This window comes from Ornithorhynchus anatinus, chromosome 9 (genome assembly GCF_004115215.2).
Source record: "Ornithorhynchus anatinus isolate Pmale09 chromosome 9, mOrnAna1.pri.v4, whole genome shotgun sequence".
Taxonomy (NCBI): Eukaryota; Metazoa; Chordata; class Mammalia; order Monotremata; family Ornithorhynchidae; genus Ornithorhynchus; species Ornithorhynchus anatinus.
Window position 1 is genome coordinate 24,987,171 of NC_041736.1, and position 5,938 is coordinate 24,993,108.

The 5,938-nt window shown below is 41.9% G+C and overlaps 1 non-coding gene across 1 annotated transcript; it reads right to left on the reverse strand.

Moving 5' to 3' along the window:
* Positions 1-5,488: 5,488 nt before the first annotated feature.
* Positions 5,489-5,626, reverse strand: LOC114814428. The gene has a single exon (XR_003762226.1). It is a non-coding gene; the product is annotated as a small nucleolar RNA SNORA7 (small nucleolar RNA).
* Between the last annotated feature and the right edge of the window lie 312 nt (positions 5,627-5,938).

The window sequence follows — 5,938 nt, forward strand, 5'->3', positions numbered from 1 at the left end:
CTCCTAAACACTTGGGTGAGTAGATGTAGTGGATTGAGCACAGGCCAGGGATGAAGCAGCATGGCTCAGTGGAAAGAGCACGGGCTTTGGAGTCAGAGGTCATGGGTTCGAATCCTGGCTTGGCCATTTGTCAGCTATGTGACTGTGGGCAAGTCACTTCACTTCTCGGTGCCTCAGTTACCTCATCTGGAAAATGGGGATTAAAGACTGGGAGCCCCACGTGGGACAACCTGATTCCCTTGTGTCTACCCCAGCGCTTAGAACAGTGCTTGGCACATAGTAAGCGCTTAACAAATACCAAAATTATTATTATTATTATTATGACTCGGGGTCATGGGTTCTAATCCTGGCCCTGCCACTTGTCTGCTGCATGACCTTGGACAGGTCACTTCACTTCTCTTTGCCTCAGTTACCTCATTTGTAAAATGGGGATCGAGACTGCGAGCCCCACATGGGACAGGGACTGTGTCCAACTCAATTTACTTGTATCCATCCCAGCGCTTAGTACCATGCCTGGCATATAGTAAGCACTTAAATACCATTATCATTATTAATATTAACTGAGCTGGTAGACATATTCTCTGCCCACAACAAGCTTAGAGTTTGAAGGGACAATCACAACTCATAATGTCACCATCCCCACAACCAGGGCATTATACTCTACTCCTCCCTCTCTTTCACACCCCAAATTCAATCTGCCACCGTATCCTATCTATTCTTCCTCCATAGTATTTCTAGAATCCTACCCTCTTTCTCATCAAAACAGTTTCCATGCTGATGCAGTACTTAACTCACCTTGACTACTTGCCCCTCACTGGTCTACCTGGCCTAGTCTCCCCACTCTCCAGGGTGCATGTCACTCTGCAGCTCGGATCACCATTCTAAAACTTCATTTCCTTTGGAGATGACTTTCTTCTGAGATGCCACATTCAAGGGAAAGGCAGTGGAGTCACCACAGAAATCTGGAGAGTTATAGTAGGAGAGATTTCTGCATTCTCTATTGATGGAAGGAGCAAGGTGGAACACAAAACTCCTGGAAAGCAAAGGCATAATTCAAAGAGTGATGAGGTTAAAGATGACGAATGTATGCCTAAAAATAGAAATTCACTTTGGTAGCATGTTTAAGGAAATACATAATCCAGACAAATGAACACAACCTGAAAGTCATCAAAGAATAAGGTTTCATTTTGGTGATGATATTCTGATACTTAGTGTCGAAGAGTTTACTGGCTCTCTATCATTGTTATCCAGCCCAGACTAAAGAGAAATTATTTTTAGAACAATTCTGCAGAGCCGTGGGCTGTTCCTCACAAGAAGTACAGAAATATCCCTATGCTCCATTAGTTCAATAATACAGACTTTATGCTCGACTAATATTCTAAGGGCACAAATGGTCCAGATTTCCTCTAGAAACATAAATATGTATTGAGTTTTAACTAAGAACATCTCACCAAGAGCTTCCCGTGCATGGTTTTAAGTCCAGAGCTAATCAACACTGTGCATTGCAGTAGATAAGATCACCACCTTTTACATTGTGTTCGGGTCTCCAAGCGTACAGTGTTCTATGCTATGCAACAGACAACCGACTTTCATTCTCTATGCAAATTCACGCATCACTTCCTAAAAACTGGGGAAAATAACATACATAACGACTGTTGTTGTAGTTGTTTTACTTATTGCTAAAGAAGCTCCCCTCTATTACCTCGGCATTTTCTGTGTTGCCAGGTGTGAAATGAAGTAGTCTGGCTAGTTTGGAGAGCAGAGACAAAAACACATTTCGGATGATGATATGTGTGAAAGGGGAAATGAGAACTCAACTTGATTAATATTGCCTTTAAACCACATTCTCTTCCCTCCATTTCCCTAATTGGAACTGTACACTTAAATGTGCAGTTTTGAACCCTTGATTTGTCAGACTGCACAAGCTATCTCTGATCAAATTCAGGAAACCACAGTTAAGATGATAATTAGGGAGGGGCTAGGTTTTCCCAACGTAGGTGGTTAATTTTTAAGAATATTTAAAAAATATTACAATGCATAATTGTACATCTTACAGAACCATCCACTTTAATCACCTGACACCTGTTTAATCACCTGTTTTTAATCCTTCTTCAATTCCTCAATGTGCCTCATCCTCACCTGCCCCGCTGTCAACCCCTGGCCCACGTCCATGTGCTACCTCTGGCCTGGAAAGCCCTCCCTCCTCACATCTGCCAAACTAGCACACTTTGAAGCCCTGAGAGCTCACCACCTCTAGGAGGCCTTCCCAGATTGAGCCCCCCTTTTCCTCTGCTCCTCCCCTCTCCATCACCCCTACTTCCTCCCTCTGCTTTACCCCTCTCTCCACCCCACAGCACTTGTGTGTATATATATATATATATATATATATATAATTCTATTTATTTTAATGATGTGTATATATCTGTAATTCTATTTATTTATTTTGATAGTATTGATGCCTGTCTACTTGTTTCATTTTGTTGTCTGTCTGTCCCCTTCTAGACTGTGAGCCCATTGTTGGGTAGGGATTGATTCTATCTGTTGCCAAATTGTATTTTCCAAGCATTTAGTACAGTGCTGTGCACACAGTAAGCACTCAGTAAATACAAGTGAATGACTGAATGAATGTCTGCACCCTTTTTCACACATTGCATATTGATGATGGTATTTATTAAGCTCTTACTGTGTCCCAAGCACTGGGAATGAGACAATCCAATTGGACTCACTCCCCAAACCACTGTGCATTTGTAGACTAAGAGGGAGGGAGAACAAGCATTTTATCCTATTTTACAGATGAGGTAATTGAGGTTCAAAGAGATTACATCATTTCCCCAAGGTCACACATCAAACAAATGGTAGAAACCGCACAGGAATTCCAGTCCCTTCTCCGGATCTATTGCTCTTTCCGTGCTGCTTCCAAAGGGAAAAGGAAAAATCATTCCTACTGTTTACCTACTTCTCTACGTCTTAGTGGAGGTGAGATAGGATCAGGTCTGTTAATAATGTCTTGTACTTACCCCATGGCTTAACATAGTGCTTGTTACCAAGTAAACACTTAATCAAAATGTCCACCTTCCCAAAGGAGAGTTTAAAATTGTTACAAAACGAATGTAAGTCACACAAAGGAAAGCAACATGGCCTGGTGGAAAGAGCATGTGTCTGGGAGTCAGAGGATCTGATTTGTCTGCTCTGTGACCTAGGGCAAATCACTTGACTTCTCTGTGCCTCGGTTCCTTCATTTTTAGAATGAGAATTCAAAACCTGTTCTTCTTCTTGTTACATCTAACCCAGTGCTTGGCACATTGTAAGCTTTAACAATATCATTATTATTATTAGCAGTAATAATAATAATTGACAGATTCAAAAAAATTATTTATGTTATGGTCTGTCTCCCTCTCTAGTCTGTAAACTTGTTGTGAGCAGGGAACGTGTCTGTTATACTGTTATATTCTACTGTCCCAGGGGCACACAGTAAGTGCTCAATAAATACGATTGACTGGCTGAATAGATCCTTAGACATTATCTCTGTGGTGAATGGGAATGGAGAAGCCTTCAATGGAGGAGACCAAAGAAATGCTTTAAAGCCACAATGAAGCCAAGCCTCAAATGGTGTGTGTCAGGCATTGGACTGCATTGCACTGCTTGTGGTGACCTCAGGAGGTAGGTCAGTAATCCAAAATGGGAGGACTGGTCTCGAAGCAAAAGCTCTGGGAAGACTGTCACTCCAAATTGGACAAATGAAAAGATCGTCAGTCACGTTGGGTTACAAATGCAACTGTGCAGCAAAGAGGAGTCTTTTCACGCCCAAAATGTAGCAAAAAAATTACCTCTTGCTGCACTCTTGCTGGAACAGAATGCAGAAGGGATCAGGATAATTTGGTCTCATTGGATGCACCCAAGCACACTGATAAAATCTCACCACTGCTTCTGTCGTTTTCAAACCCGAAGGTCAGCGTGATCTCGGTGGGCCATGAAAAATGAAGTATTATTTTACAGAGGACATGATTAATCAGACACCTGAATGAGTTACCTAAAGTGGCCCTCAGAGAATAGCGGTTTGCAAACAGCCAACGACAAAGTGATTTTGTTGTTCTCTCTAGGTGACCAAGTGAACAGCTATTATCTCTGATATAATTATATACTAGAACATATGCAGAATAATAATGATAACACTAGTGCTTAGTAATTGTGTTATTTGCTAAGCACTTACTATGCGACAAGCACTATACTAACCACTGAGGTAGATATCTGACAATCAGCTTCCACTCGGGACTCACAGTCTAAAGAGGATGGAGAATGTGTATTGAATCTCCATTTTGCAGATGAGGGAACTGAGGCCCAGAGAAGATAAGTGACTTGCCCAAGGCCACACAACAGATATGTGGTGGAGCTGGGGTTAGAGCTCAGGTCCTCCGCCCCCAGACGAGGGCTCTTTCCACTAGGCCACGCTGTTTCCCTAATCAAAGATAATCAAAGTGAATCATGAATGTAATGCTGAAGCAGTTGGCATATGGAACAAAAGCCCCAGTGGAAAACTATTCTAGTCACCTGGAGAACAATGTGTGTGTTAATAGAGTAATTTGCTAATTAAAACTTCGAAAATGTCCAGCCAAGTGATCTAGTTCTGAATTACCAGTTTCGAGAGTTGAGCAAGATTCTGAATACAATGTAATGAGAAACTCCCATTTTCCTGTGGCTCAGTTGTTTCTGAACACAATCAATTTGACAAGTGTCCCAGGAGCTCCAGTAGCAGCAGATGGTCTATACACTCTCCCTATCAAAAATACCGAGCTCTGAGACTATGAAAGATAAAACAATTTCACGCTTGTCCTAAGACTCTAAGACACAGTGCTGTATTGAATTATTTTCAAATTTGGGTTATTATTTTCGGGGGAACACAAGCAGAAATGATTTCAGGAACCAAATGCCTAGAAATGGAAGCCCAAAGGTAGGAGGCTCCAGGTTGTTATGTGTTTTAAAACCCTTTGGAAATGTGAGATTCTCCCTTAGTAGCATCTTTCCATAATTCTAATATGCACTTAACACACTGTGGGAATTTAAAGACTAAGAATCAATTAAAAATTGGTTCCCCACAGACTCGAGGTAAGGTTTTCCTTTCCAGACCATTCCACAAATGATAATTTACCAGAGAAATACAAGGCAATGACTAAATTCCATTTCAGGATCTCTAAAACCTATGCACACAAACACCACCCCTGCTCCTTTTGCCCACAATGGAAAGTTGGTTTATCTACGTTATCTTTTCTTGTCTTACGCTGTCGAGGTGTCTTCGACCCTAAGCGATGCCATGGACAGATCTCTCCCAGAACATCCCACCTCCATCTGCAATCGTTCCCGTAGCGGATCCGTAGAGTTTTCTTGGTTAAAAAACAAAAGTGGTTTACCGTTGCCTCCTTCCGTTCAGTAAACTGAGTCTTTGCCCTTGATTCTCTCCTGTGCCACTGCTGTCTATCTCTGGTGAGTTTTGACTTGTAGGAGATTGCCTTCCACTCGCTAGCCACTGCCCAGGCTATGAATGGAATGGATAGGCCTCTGCTTGCCTCTCCCTCCTGTAGCCGAGACTGGTAAAGTACTGGAAACTATCCAGGTATGACCCTGAGAGGGTATATCTATGTTATAGCAATCACAATATGTCTAGCATCTGTGTGTTGAGAGGAGATTACTGCAACTTCAAGTTTTCACACTGCTTTGTTTTCTCAATGGCCTTTGCTTGTTTGAATAACCTCAACTTCACTCACTCAGTCGATCAGTGGAATTTATTAAGGAGTTCAGTGTGGGCAGAGATTGTCGCTGTTTATTTTCCTACAGGACTTTCCAAAGTGCTCAGTTCAGTGCTCTGCACAGAGTAAGTGCTTAATAAACACAAGTGAATGAATGAATTCTTAATGTGCAAAGCTGGGGACAAAGTTATGGGGAA